The following is a 15,499-nucleotide window of genomic DNA, read 5'->3' as shown; positions in this document are numbered from 1 at the left end:
CACGTTAGATGGAATTCCATCCCAAAATTAGAGTTTAAGCAATAAAGTAGTTACAAATAACTAAGTGAAAAGATGAGGATGTTTCAATTTCATTTGATCCTCGCGCTCCCAAGTGAATTCCGGTCCTCGCTTGGCGTTCCAGCGAACCTTCACTATCGGGATGCGGCTTTTCTTCGTCCGCTTGACCTCACGGTTCATGATCTCTATAGGTTCTTCCACGAAGTTGAGCCTCTCATTGATCTCGATCTCGTTGAGTGGGATTACAAGAGTCTCGTCGGACATACACTTTTTCAAGTTCGAGACGTGGAATGTAGAATGTACGTTACTGAGTTCGCGGGGTAGGTTGACTTTGTAAGCTACGAGGCTGATTCTAGCAAGGATCTCAAAAGGACCTATGTATCTTGGATTTAGCTTTCCACACTTCCTGAAGTGTATCAATCACTTCTTGGGTGAGACTTTCAAAAGGACATAGTCTCCCACTTGGAATTCCAATGGTTTCCTTCGTTTCTCTGCGTAGCTTTTCTGTCGATCTCTAGAGGCTTTCAATCGTTCACGAATCTAGACGATCTTCTCTGTCGTTTCCCGAATGATCTTCGGAACTGTGAGAGCGCTGTCAGGAACTCATCCTTTAGCTAACTGTGTGTCACCCACCTCAGCCCAGCACAGAGGGGATCTGCACTTGCGGCCATAGAGGGCTTCAAATGGAGCAGCCTTTATGCTCGTGTGATAACTATTATTATAGAAGAACTCGACAAGGGTAAAATGGGTATCCCATGCTTTCCCAAAGTCGATCACACACGCTCGCAACATATCCTCTAGTGTTTGGATAGTTCTCTCACTTTGTCCGTCGGTCTGTGAGTGGTAGGTTGTACTCATGTCCAGCCTCGTCCCTAGGGAACTTTGTAGCGACTGCCAGAACCTCGAAGTGAACCTACTATCTCTATTGGAGATAATGGATATAGGGACACCATGCAGTCATACGATTTCCCTAATGTAAGTTCTTGTAAGCTTCTCCATCTTGTTAGTCTCGTTGATTGGTAATAAATGCGCGGATTTGGTCAATCTATCGACGATGACCCAAATGGTATCAAGTCCACCCGTTGTCTTGGGCAACTTGGTTATGAAGTCCATAGTAATCCGCTCCCATTTCCACTTCGGTATCTCCGGTTGTTGAAGTAAACCTGATGGTTTCTGATATTCGACCTTAACCTTTGCGAAAGTAAGGCATTTACTCATGAAGGTAGAAATCTATGCTTTCATGTTAGGCCACCAGTAAAGCTTTTTAAGATCCAGATACATCTTATCTGAACCCGGGTGGAAAAAATATCTAGTGTTGTGCGCCTCGGTCATGACCAAGTCTCTGAAGCCACCGTGTTTCGGTTTCCAGATCCGGTCCATAAGGAATAAGGCTCCGCCACCCTTGACTTCCAGATTCTTCTCCATCCCTCATAGGGATTCACCTGCCACATTTTCCAGTTTCAAGGCTTCGAGCTGAGCCTCCTTAATTTGTGTGGACAGATGCGAATGGATTGTCATAGTTAGTGACTTGACTTTTCAACCAGAATATTCTTTCCAATTATGGCGTCTGCTACTACATTGGCTTTACCCGCATGATAACGAATGTCGCATTCGTAGTAATTGAGTAGCTCAACCCACCGTCGTTGTATCATATTGAGTTCCTTCTCGTTGAATATGTGTTGCAGGACTTTGTTGTCTCTAAAGATCGTGCTTTTTGTACCATACAGGTAGTGCCTCCAGATCTTCAGAGCAAACACAACTGCTCCTATCTCTAGATCGTGTGTGGTGTAGTTCACTTTATGTGTCTTCAGCTGCCTTGAGGCATAGGCGATGACCTTACCTCGTTGCATCAGAACACACCTGCGCCCTTGATTTGACGCATCGCAGTAGACTACGAAGTCTTCTATTCCTTCGGGGAGGGATAGTATTGGTGTGGTGCACAATGCTCGTTTTAGCATTTGGAATGCCTTCTCTTGTTTCTCTTCCCAGTCAAAGGCCACGCCCTTCTGGGTCAATGTTGTAAGAGGTTTTGCAATTTGGGAGAAGTTATGTATGAATCTGCGGTAGTAGCCAGCGAGCCCTAGAAATTAACGAATCTCGGTAGGCGTCCTCGGTGCTGACCAATTCTCAATGGCTTTAATTTTGGAAGGGTCCACGTGGATTCCTTCTTCACTAACCACGTGTCCTAAGAATTCGACCCTTCGGATCCAAAATTCGCATTAAGAGAACTTTGCGTAGAGCTTCTCTGTTTGTAGGGTTCCTAGGACATGCCGCAGATGATCACTATGTTCCTCCTTACTTCGAGAGTAAATAAGTATGTCATCGATGAAGAGGATGACGAACTGATCCAAGTAAGGATGGCATACCCGATTCATTAAGTCCATAAACACTGCAGGCGCATTTGTCAATCTGAATGGCATCACTACGAACTTGTAGTGTCCGTAACGAGTTCGGAAGGTTGTCTTTGGAACATCCTCATCTAACACTCTCAACTGGTGATACCCAGACCTCAGATCAATCTTTGAAAAGTAAGATGCCCCTTGCAGTTGGTCAAACAAATCGTCTATGCGAGGCAAAGGGTAATGATTTTTAACCGTTAGCTTGTTGAGCTCCCTGTAGTGGATACACATACGAAACGATCCGTCTTTCTTCTTGACGAACAAGACCGGTGCCCCCAGGGTGAGAAGCTTGGTCTAATAAAGCCCTTGCTGAGTAGTTCATTAAGTTGATTGGATAGTTCCTGCATATCAGCTGGTGCTAGACGATAGGGCGATTTGCATACTAGAGTAGCTCCTGGAACTAAGTTCATTCTGAACTCGACTTGTCGTTGCAGAGGTAACCCTGGTAGTTCTTCTGGAAAGATGTCGGCAAAGTCACATACTACGGGGATGTGTTTCAGGTCTTTGGTTTCTTGGCTCATATGAACAACATGTGCAAGGAATGCACGATATTCCTTACGTAGGTACTTTTGAGCTTGGATACTTGAGATGATGCTAAGGCTTCTGCCGGGTTTGTCATCGTAAATAATAAGAGTTTTGTTAGACGGAAGATTAAGGCGAACAACCTTTTCATAACACATGATGTCGGCACGGTGTGGACTCAACCAATCCATGCTGATGATGACGTCGAAACTTTTAATTGAGACCAACATGAGCTCGATTGGAAATGAATGGCTATCTAGAGTTAGAGTACATCCTATGTATATACTACTAGTGCTCTCAGTCTCCCTATTAGCCATTTCTATAGTGAATGGTTCTTTAAGTGCGTGTGGTTGTTGTTTAAGTAAGCGTGTAAATTTTTGGTTCACAAAATTTTCTCTGCTCCACTATCAAATAGTATGCATGCATAAGATTTTTCAAGGAGAAACGTACTAGTCACCACCGTAGGGTCAGCAACTGCTTCCTTGCGGCCTATAGCCAAAACTCTTCCCACTCCACCAGCATTTCCTGCCTTGGGGCAGTCCCTTTTGTAGTAGCCCACTTCACCACATCAGATCTTGGAACCTGGTTGATTGGCCTTGTTGGGGCTCTGCAGAAGCGGACAGTGTGTCCCTTTTTGTTGCATTTGGAACACTGCAATTCCCGGCAGGGTCCATTGTGGTGGAAGCTACATTTGTTGCAGTTTGCCAAGTTCCTAGCGTACTACTTTATCGGAACAGCAGCGACAGGTGCTATCGCGGCATGTACCGCCACAACTTGCTGCTTTTTGGCAGCTTTTTGTTTCTTCTTGTCATCCCAGAATTTCAACTTGTTTTCAACGGCTTTGGAAGGTTCGGAGATGTCTAGGGTTGTTGTTGATGACGGGGTACGGACCCCATGGTTAATGAGACGTTGTACCAATCGCTTGGCATTACCGAATGTAGTAGGGTTTGAAGCTAAAACATTCCCCTGAACTGGAGGCAACAGCCCCCAGATATACCCCTCTATCTTCTTTCCCTCCGTGGGAACCATGTTGGGATAGAGGGCCACCGGCTCGCTGAATCTGGCGGTATAAGAAACTATGTCGGAGCCCTTCATAGTTAGGCCCCATAGTTCCTGTTCTAACTTCTGGATTTTGCCCTGCGGGCAGTATTCCTTGATCCTGAGGTCTTTTAGAGTTTCCTAGCCCATGTCGTTTTCCACTATAAGAGTTACTAACTTGACATGTCTATTCCACCATGTCAGGGCTTTTTCTTCGAAGGTGTAAGCAGCAAACTTGACCTTGCTCCCTGCTGGGCAGGAGCAGATCTCGAAGATTGATTCCATCTTTTCGAACCATTGGGAAAGGGAAATGACTCCGCCGGTCCCTTTGAAGGGCTTTGGCTTGCAGTTAGTGAAGTCCTTGTAGGAGCACTCTCTCGAGCGCCCAAGGATTTCTCCTTGAGTAGAATGAATTGGCGTTCCACCTCCGCTGGCACCGGTGGAGTGATATTGAGCCATCGTTGTTGCCACAACCGCAGCTACAGCAGCATTTAGAGCCGCCATATCGATTACTAGAGGTGGTGGTGGTATTGGAGTTGGAGTAATCAGAGGATTACGCCTTGCCGACCTTCGAGGAGGCAACTATAAGTTTAAAAAGATGAACAGGATAGTAAGAATCAATTGTAAGCATAGTGAGAGTGTTTCATGGGATAATTTGCCATAGTCCAACAGTTGAATGAGTGTATGTTTTGAAATTGAAGCATAATAGAAGAATAGAGAAACACAAGAGTGTTAACACACTGTCGCGAGCGTATTAAGCAAATAAATTATCACTGTTGGTTGCACTAAAAATATAGCATAGGGAAGCAGGGTCGAATCCTCAGGGACACAGCCTAATGGTCAATGCCTTTTTGCATCAGGCCTATCTAGTCAAGTAACAAAAAGTATAAAAGCGGGATTTTAAATTTAACTAAAAACTAAAATTTCAGTGATATTAAACTAAATGAAAATCAATAATAAAAACGGTTTCAGTTCTGTTGCGGCTTTCCTAATCTTGCAACTGATCCACATTTGATTATTTGAGATGCGTTCTATCTAAGCTGGTACTGAGAAAAACTAACAAGCTCTAGTAATTTCTCTTTTAATTAAATTAGTTAATCAAAACAAGGTCTTCAATTAACCCTAACTTTTTACTATTCAATTAAACAAGCTCTTAATTAAATCAGAAAAATTGCTTTATAATCTATGTAAAATTCCCAGCAATATCCAATACTTCTCACAAGCTCGGAAGCGTAAAGATATGATTTTTTCAATTTATACCAGAGTTAAATCCCAAAACAGAACCAATCTGATACTTGTTACTTTTACCAATTTATTAGAACAATTATAGATTCTATTAACTGATTAACTGGAATGATAAAACCCTAGCTAGGTGATCAGACTAACAAAAATCAAAATCAAACATTCATTAAGCTCATAACTGAAGAATCTAGATAGAAACACAAATCAAAAACCAGATCTAATGATCAATCACATGAAAAGTAATTGTCTTATGCAGAACTGAGAACTAGGGTTTAGCTAGACATGGCCAAAATCTGATGAAAACAGATGAAAAGAGACATCAAAAAACTCATCTTACTAATCTACTTGAAGGAGATGATCCATAGTCTTCAGATCTTTAGAAATTGATGAAATCAGAGAAGAAACACCTCCAAAATCGTATTTTCGTCGTCTGGTACCTCTGGAATCGCCAACTTAGGTTACAGGAATGCTATCAGGGTCAATTTATATGTACAACAACAAAAATGGCGCACCTGCGATCGCAGATTTTCATTTTTTCCTTCCGGATGAATTTTGGGCACAAAAGAACCTCGAAGACAAGTTGCGACCCAACCTGCGATCGAAAAAGGGTCACCTGCAATTGCAAGGAGACAAACTGTGGTCGCAGGTTATGCTTATGACGTCCTAAATTTCATCTACTTTTCAGATCATTTTGAATCGCGTCAATCGGAGTTACGGTTCTCTAGATATGGTGAAAATACTGACAAGGGGTCAAAGCTGCCAGCAACATCCTTTAACTTTAGATTGCAGATTCTATCTTCGTGTGATCAATTCGATTGATTGTTTCTTGACCAAAGCATCTTGCAAGAATTCATCAACATACTCTAAAAGTTCCAAGCTTCACTTTAAGCTCCAAACACGCATCCAACTGCTCCCAAAGCACTGCTCCACTCGAACTATCTGAAATTGACATAAAAACATGAGCAGTATGGGAATTCTAATGAAATACACGAGCTGAACATTATTTAAATAAATGACATGAAAATGTACAAAATATGATCCTAAATGATAATGAAAACTACCCTATAAGTGCATAAAATGGCATCTAACAAAGAGTACAAATTTTTCCAATAGATTAGATAACTGTCAATAAAACTGGTATTATCGATGTAACAAGTTTGGGGAAAAATGACCTAACTGTAGGTCTTACATCATACCATAATGGAAAAAGGTTGACGGTTTCTAGAAGTCTAGTTAAAGTACATGGAAGGTAGGAATAGTTTACAGTCAAATGCTTCATAGAGCACAGTTAAGAAAGGCTATTCCTTAAATCAAAAGAAAAGATGCACTAAACATCTTCTACCAGCGATGGGAATTCCTCGTGCGAACCCTCAGATCTGCCAGTTGACGAACCACTTCTTGAAGGTGTCGCTCATGAGCCCTCTGGCAAACTCGAAGTTCTATGACTTCAGTTCGGGAGGCAGCTAGATGTTGCTGCAGAGTCTCATTGGTTCTCGTGGTCCTTTCCATAGCCTCTTCAAGATGGCGAATGCGTACCGTGTTGACACCAGAGTTGGCATCAATTTCCATGATTCGGTCAATGGCTGCTCGACCTTGCTCGACATTCCAAGCAATTCTATGGACCATGACGGGCAGGACTCGGTCAGCTGAGCCACCCTCGCTTATGTTGTAAAAGATGCGGTCCCCGTTGTAGGGTAAAGGTTCACCCTGTTCATCACTCCAGCGATTCAAGTTTGTTGCCTACAAGGGTGTGGGACCTTGAAACGCGGGTTGGGGTTGAGATTTGGGGCTTGACCTTCTTGGGATAGGTTGTTGACTTCAAGCTCGGAGTCAGAACCATCTGAGAAGCCTTCTGTGAGGTGATCATCCAAAGGGATAGGATGCTCATCTTCAGGCTCGTCTTCAAGCCATCCTACATTGCCTTGGTTTGGGAAGTACGGGCCACCATGATGATGGAATCCAGCAATGATATCTATGCAAGAAAGGGATATAATATATATATATATATATATATATATATATATATATATATATATATATATATATATATATATATATATATATATATGAAGATATTAAAACAATAACTTTTAATCTATAAAGATCGATTAGATCGTGAACAAGTATATGAATATGAAACTGCAAGAACACAATATAAATAACAAGGCAGAACGCAATAATAAGAACAAACAGCTTGAATCAAACGTGTCGAATGATTAAATAAAATCCTTAGAAGAGCTCGATTAAGAACATCAACTGTAAAGGATTGGAAGATTACAAGAGAGCAATTTCGTAAACTCTTGAACGCTAAAAAAGAAATCTTGAATCTTAACCTAATATGCATGCAAGCGATAACTTATATACTATACATAAAAGGCTCTCGGTTGGACAGGCCCAAACCGGAGAATACATGGCTAATCTACGAGCCCAAAAGACGCAATACAAAACAGAACTTCAGCCCAACAATCTCCCCCTTTGCGTCAATTTGGAGCGAGACCATCACTTCGTACTTGGGCCGGCGGCTGAAGCTGGTACCTTCTTCTTCACGGTACTAAACAGACACTTGGTTATGGAAAGGATGGTCTGTCTAAACCGGATGTACCAATTGATCATATCTTCAAAATATTTGATGTCATCAGCCGAATTGTCCTTACACCGCTTGACGATAGATAAAACGTGTTCCAAGCAGGTAGTGGTGTAGAGGTGCTTGTCAGCTAACGCGAACAGACATTTCTGTCCTTCGGCTCTGGTGAACATCACAGAGTTTCGCCTCGAATCTATCTTGCCCATTTTCATCGTGTTTAGATCACTGGCCGATCCCACAGGCTTGACTTTCGGTTTCTTCTTAAACACTGTGGCAACCTCCTGATCCATTAGGGCCACCTCCATGATATAGCATGCCAGCATCCTTTTGACATGGTCTAAGATGGGACCATATTCGGCTTCATTTGTCAGCAAGATGTTGTACAAGACTATCCAATCATGAGGGTTCAGATTGGGCAGATCCGCCAGAGAGATCATGTGAGCAGTTCTTGCAGATCCTCGGATAAGCTTGAACTTGACGTTTGTGAATCTCCCCACGGCAAATGGCTTCATCACCCGAACATTGACAATCTTCTGGGCGCTCCATGTAAGGAATTGAGGGCGAGCGGCCTCCAGATAAAAGTCAATGAGCTCCCTGTCAAGCTCATCGTTCGGATGCGGGACTTCGAAAATGTTGGAGAAGGCGTGGAAGATGAACGCCTTTCGAGTCAGCGGCATATCAAATTGCGAATCGACCGAGTTGATGCAGTCGAACGATATCACCGGCTCGAGCCATAGTATACTTGGAGTCTCTATGGCCTCTTTTATCAGTCGATCCCTGGTCCAGGCAGGGAAGAGCAGCTTTCGGCTCTCAAGGAGATCGTTGGCTTCTTTTTGTTTACGTTCGGCTTCTTCAGCTTCACGTGCCACACGACTGACATCGTCATCAGTATTGCGACTGTTCTTTCTCTTTAACATGTCCGCAATAGTCTCCTTGTCTTCATCTTCATCTTCATCTTCATCTCCTCCCTCCGCAATGTTTTTGCCCTTGTCCTTCACACCCGAACCCGAGGCATGACCAGTTGGGGATGGTTCGGTTGTGTGAGTTGCTTTTGAGGAAGGAGGTGGTTTCGATCCTTTCTTCTCATCTCCCCCTTGTTTCGGAATGGACACGAAACTGGGTAGGCCTTCAATTTTACTCAAGAGAGCCATGGCCGGAGAGAGTTTCTCAGCGAGGGTACGCCTCACAGAGTGATTGAGGATGGGATCGTGTGCTTCCAGGATGTTGGATAGAGCGGCGTGGACATCCGAAACACACGTCTTGATGATTTCCCTTTCGGATCGAAGAGCCTCCAATTGTTGTTCGGAGTTGGAAAGTTGGGTGCTCTTGACCTTGAGGGCAGTAGTCTTACTCGCCAGGACGTCCATCAGTTTATTTTCAGCCGCAAGATCCTCTTGTAGCTTTGCCAAGCGGGCTTCAATGGAGGCACGGAGTGCCGAGTTGTCGTCGCTAAGGTTTTGTCTGAGGGTAGCGAACGAGGATAACTCCGTCTTTACAAACTGGGCCAATTGATTAACAAGTGGTTCCAGTGTTGTTTTGGTGGCTTCGGCGCTTTCCTGCATAGACTGCATCAGGATTGTAGCGTCATGGAATAGTTTATCGACTTTTTCGGTCGCTGCCTCACAAGCTCGGGTGGAGGCGTCTATTGCAGCAGTAGCGGAGGCTACTGAGTCATGTTGAGCCCTAGAGAAGGCATCAACTATTCTCTGAAGGGCAGCTTCAGATAATGATGACTGCTGATTGGAAGAGGAGGCGAGAAGTTGATCAACCTTCTCGTTCAGCTCGCGGAGATGCTTCTTGGTTACAGGAGCATCATCCTCCTCATCACTTTGTACTTGAAACGGACTATAGTAGACCGAATCAAAGTTTAGGTGATCACCACCTAGGTATTGATCATCGCCATCGGAGGCGTCTTCTGGAGATTGAGGTGGTGGTGAAGCTGGGGGTGTTATGGGTTTGGTTGGTGCAGGTTGAGTGGGTGGGGGGTTAGTTTCGGGTGGTGATTGTGTATGGGTTTCGGTTTGTGGAGGTTCGGTTACAGGTGGGGTTTCGGTTGATGTGGTGAATATGGGTGGTGGTATAGGGAATGAGGTTGGTGGTATAGTAGGGGTTATGGTGGGAATGGAAATAGGAATTGTGGATGGAGGGGAAGGAACTGGGGATTGGTGAAGTTCCATCTCCGGGGTTGGGGACCGAGGGGGTGTGTTGCCTCTTTGTGGAGATTCGTCTCCTTGTGACCCCTCAGAGTCCGAACTCCCACCTTCGGATTCACTGGAGGTTGATGAAACGACGAGCGTCCGTTTCGGTTGGGTCTTCCTCCTTTTCGGTTTTGGGGAGGAAGCAGGCTTTGGTTGTTTGCGTTTCTTGGGAGTAGGTTTTGGGGCTTTTGATGGTTTCTTCCCCTTGTCTGCCTTCTTACCCCTTGCCACCGGTTTGTCGGCATCATGAATTGAGCGCAGCATGTCCGGTGTCAGCTCCCTCGGACCAGATGGCCCTAACTCCTTGATGGCCTTGATCAAACTGCTGTCTGATGGTACACTGCCATACATCGACTCCGGGATAGAGCCAATGAAGGAGAATTTTGATGCAGCGGATACGATGATCTTCTTGGTATGGAACGTACCAACAGAAGACATCGGTGCACCGTCAGCAGTTGGGACGTCAAACCTGTCCATGGCCCATCTTGTAATCAAGATCCAGAACCGGGCCAGCGACACTTCAGAGTGTCGAGAAGTGGAGGAAAGGCTCTGAATCAGTTGTTGCCAAAGAACAGACCCGTAGTCGAGGTTGATCCCGTTGTACACCCCATACATGATTGACAGGAAAAGACGACTAGCCCCGTCCGAGCCTGAGCTCCGTTCAGACAGTCCCTTGAAGAGAACTGTAAATAACCCATTCCACAAGGGCGGTAGGCATGACTTCTTGAACCTGGCGACGGAGGTAAGAACTTCCGTGTAGCCCATGTTGTAGAACATGCTGTATAACATTCCAACCGGAATCGTCTCCGGGTTAATGCGCGATGGGTCTGCAGCAAACCCAAGCATGTTGCAGAAGCGGGGACGAGAGATCAACGTTTTGTGTTCCGCCACTTCGAAAAATATCCTTTCGACGCCCTTGTCGTAGTAGGCCGTCGCATAGACCTGAGATAGAGCCACCATTGGCACGGTTTCAATTCTGGACAATGCCGGAGCAAGTTGGGAGTACTTGAGGCATTCAATAACCGGCGACATGTAGTCATCATAAGCTAGTGGGTTCAGATCAATCACGAGGCATTGCTGAGGACGGATTGGAAGAATCTGAGAAGTAGCATGGACAGAAGAGGATTCAGCCATTGTTGCAGGTTGGAGAAGAAGATAACCGGGAGAGAGTTTAGAAGTATTTTTGCTTTGGAAATTATGGGGGCAGTAAAGAGGTAAAAGGTGGTGTTTATGGGTTTTTATAGTAGGTGATAGGAGAGAGAAAAATCGTTTCAAATCTCTTATGGAAATACGGAAGGGTTTTGGGGTGACTGATTGGTGACAGTTGAGACGTGCGATGATCACGTAGGAGAGAGAGTGTCAGATTCCTAGGATCACGCCGCCCAATAAGCGCTGGTTCAGAGAGAGGAACCGTTTCCATTTCCACACGCGCCATTAATGCCAGATGGATGACGCTTCAATACTGCACACGCGTCCAATAGTGTCAGAAAAAGCGCGGTCTCTTCAAATTCACGCGCCCGCCTTTTACCGTCGTTTGAATTTCTATCCTTTGAACTTCCGCCGCGTCAGCATCTTTTGTCTCTTCCCCTTTTTAATCTGCTGTCTTTTGAATAAAACGCCCACGTGGATTATTGGTAACCACAGCTTCATAATGAACCATCCATTAATTTTCCAGCCTGTAAAATAATTAGTAACGGAATTTTTGAAAATCTAGGATTTTCGTGCAAAGAGTGTAAAATTAATAAAGAAATAAAGCAACTCGTTTTAGGATAATCTGTGATGTCAATGATGACACAAAACTGATGATCCCGGGCACGAATCTCTTCCTTCATGGTCAAGAGAGACCGCAAAGTGTTAGTGTGGAATCCCGTTAAATTACGATCAAACATTCATTAATAAATGTTGAAAGGCTTCTTTTAATAAGGCAAATTAAGGGTGGTTTCGCTTTGATTCATCAATTCAATTCTTGATATAAGAACGAATGTGAACAAAGTACTTGTGAGACCAGTGTAGTCTGTTAAACAAGTAGGGTTGAGTTGATTCTGTAGTGGCTTGGATGAATATGAAATCTCAGATAAAAATTTAAAACTGGATCCCTTGGGAAGAAATGTTATGGTGTGTAACAATTTCATTGGAACCACGCAAAAAGAAAAGAAATTGAGATTTCATGAAGGTACATTCGTCAATTCATTGGTGAAAACTTGATCAAGGTAATTGGTCACCGTCAATTCGTTGGTGTTGAATTTTGGGTTTCACTCAGTTCGTAGTGGCACGAAACTAAGATCATAAACACAGAGGTTGTGTAACCATAAACCCCAGTGGAAGTTGCTGAGAGTCTCAAGGGTTACAGTGATGAAACGAATGTTATGGAGAATTGTAATGCAGATGGTGGAAGAAGACATAGTACCTCTGCTGCGAACATAAGGACCAAGCAGGAGACTCTGAACTCGTGTGAGAATAGAGTGAGGTAGCTCTCGATTAGAATAAATAAGTTAGCCTTATTGGGAAGACAAGGTTTGTGTTTACCAGGTCATGAAGGCTATTATTCAAAATCTTATGAGGCTTGGGACACATACAGCAGCATGCTTCTAGGGACACTTAAGTAAGGCATGGAATATATTCCCATAAACAAATGAGCATACAAAGAAAAATAAAAGAAAATATTTTTGTAGTTTTTGAAATTTATATATATAAAAAAAATAAAAAAAAATAATAAAAAAAATATAGAAGAGTAACCGAACCCGAGCGTTCGGTTGGTTTCGGTTGGAAAAAGTTGAAAAACCGAACCCGAGCGTTCGGTTGGAAAAAGTTGAAAAACCGAACCCGAACGTTCGGTTGGTTTCGGTTCAGGGAAATTTTGAAAAACCGAACCCGAACCTTCGGTTGGTTTCGGTTCTTGAAAATTTTGAAAAACCGAACCCGAACCTTCGGTTGGTTTCGGTTCTTGAAAATTTTGAAAAACCGAACCCGAACCTTCTGGAGGTTTCGGTTCTTGAAAATTTTGAAAAACCGGACCCGAACCTTCTGGAGGTTTCGGTTCTTGAAAATTTTAAGAAACCAAGAAGTTTAGATATGCAAAAGGAAAAAAAAAGAAAAAAAAACTTTTTACATAAAGAAAATCAAATTTGCACAAGAAAGATACAACAGAGAAAAACTACCTTTGAAGTAATGAGCGAGTGAAATGGTTGAACCGAACCCGAACGTTCGGTTGGTTTCACTTCTTACGTTTGAGATTGAGAGGTAGTGTGAGGTACTAATTCTGATTCCATCATACCTAGTCCTTGCAAAATTTTATTGAATGAGGCTTCTGGAAGAGCTTTGGTGAAGACGTCAGCCAGTTGATCAGTGGTTCTTACGAAGTGAACTTCGACATTTCCATCTTCCACATGATCTTTGATGAAGTGATACCTCAGTGCTATGTGTTTGGTTTTAGAGTGTTGCACCGGGTTATGACAGATCCTAATTGCACTTTCAGAGTCACAATATAGAGGGATCTTCTTCATATTGAGTCCATAGTCTCGAAGTTGACTCTGGATCCAAATCACTTGTGATGTGCAGGATGCAGCGGCAATGTATTCCGCTTCAGCAGTAGACAGCGACACACATGTTTGTTTCTTGGATTGCCAGCTGACCAACTTCCCATCAAGAAATTGACAGCCACCAGTTGTGCTTTTGCGGTCGAGTCCACATCCTCCAAGGTCTGCATCAGAATAGGCTTGAACGAAGAAGCCAGAGTTGGATGGATACCATAGACCCAAGGAGGCGGTTCGCTTGAGATAGCGTAGGATGTTCTTCACTGCCAGCAGGTGAGGTTCGCGTGGGTTAGCCTGAAATCGAGCACAGTAACAAACAGAAAACATGATATCAGGCCTGCTAGCAGTTAGATACATCAGTGAGCCTATCATTTGACGATAGAGCGTGATGTCGACGGCCGGTTTATCTAGTGAAGGGGTAAGTTTGGTGCCGAATGCCATAGGGACTTTGACTTTTGAGTCTCCCATCATGCCAAACTTTGCTAGGAGAGTCTTCGTGTAAGCTTCCTGATTGATAAAGATGCCTTCGGGTCCCTGTCTTATATTTAAACCAAGGAAAAAATTAATAGGACCCATTGAGCTCATTTCAAACTTAGTCTCCATCAACTTTCTGAATTCAGCTGTTAAGCTGGGATTCGTAGAGCCAAAGATGATGTCATCGACATAAATTTGAACTATCATAAGGTGGTTACCTTCCTTTTTGCGAAAGAAGGTGGGGTCAACCGAACCTTGTTTGAATTTGGACATCTTTAAAAATTTTGTAAGCGTTTCATACCAGGCTCTCGGAGCTTGTTTGAGGCCGTACACAACTTTATCCAGAATGTAGCAATGATGTGGATACTTTTCGTTCACGAACCCAGGAGGTTGCTCCACATACACCGTTTCTTCAAGTTCTCCATTGAGAAATGCGCACTTGACGTCCATTTGGAAGACCTCAAAGTTTTTGTGAGCAGCATAGGCCAGAAATATTCGAACCGATTCTAGCCTAGCTACTGGAGCGAACGTCTCTTCGTAATCTATCCCTTCCTCCTGACAGTATCCTTTGACAACCAGGCGAGCCTTGTTTCTTATGACATTACCTTCCTTGTCCATTTTGTTTCTAAAAACCCATTTGAGACCAACAACTGAAGCATCCGGAGGAGTTGGAATGAGGCGCCAGACTTTGTTCCTCTCAAACTCGTTTAGTTCGTCTTGCATAGCTTGAACCCAATCAGAGTGATCGAGGGCAGTGTTCACTGTCTTCGGTTCGACTTTTGATACAAATGAGTTAAACATACAAAACTCAACTTTTGAGAATAAGGATGTCTGTTTTGCCTTCAGTTGAGATCGGGTCAGCACCTTTTCAGATACATCACCAACTACTTGAGAGATAGGATGATCTCTGGTCCATTTTGTAAGAGGAGGGTAATTCGGATCAAAGGATGGATCTAGTTCAGCGTTGATCATCTCTTCAGGCTCGGATTGGCTATCAAAATCAAGCGTCATATCATCATGCTCCCCCTCAATTGATGAGTCTTGACAAACGTGAGGTTCAGGGGTTTCTTGTGATCCTGGATTTTCAGACATTGAAGGACCTTCTTGAGGAGGTGCATCTTCGGTTGATGAAGGACCTTCGGTTGAAGTAGTAGAGCTTGGCACCCCCTGGACTTGTGAGCTAGGCTCCCCCTCGACAAGAGAATTTGGCTCCCCCTCGACTGAAGCATTGTTGGTTGGAGATTCATCAGTAGGCGATTCTCCTTCATGCATTCTTCTTGCAGCATCTTCGACAATCTTCTTCATATGATCTATTTTGTTGTCGGCTGCCCCTGCTTCTGAGAGAGAAGCTTTTTCCGGTTCATCAAAGAGATCCAGAAAATTCTCGTACATATTGGCGATTGAGATTGTGACTTGACCAGTTTGAGGGAAGATTTCCCTGGCAGTGTCATCTATGGCCTGTAGCTTCTTGACATAGCTATCGTCGAAGGT

Source organism: Lactuca sativa, chromosome 4 (assembly GCF_002870075.4).
Source record: "Lactuca sativa cultivar Salinas chromosome 4, Lsat_Salinas_v11, whole genome shotgun sequence".
Taxonomy (NCBI): Eukaryota; Viridiplantae; Streptophyta; class Magnoliopsida; order Asterales; family Asteraceae; genus Lactuca; species Lactuca sativa.
Note: the sequence above shows the minus strand (reverse complement) of the source record.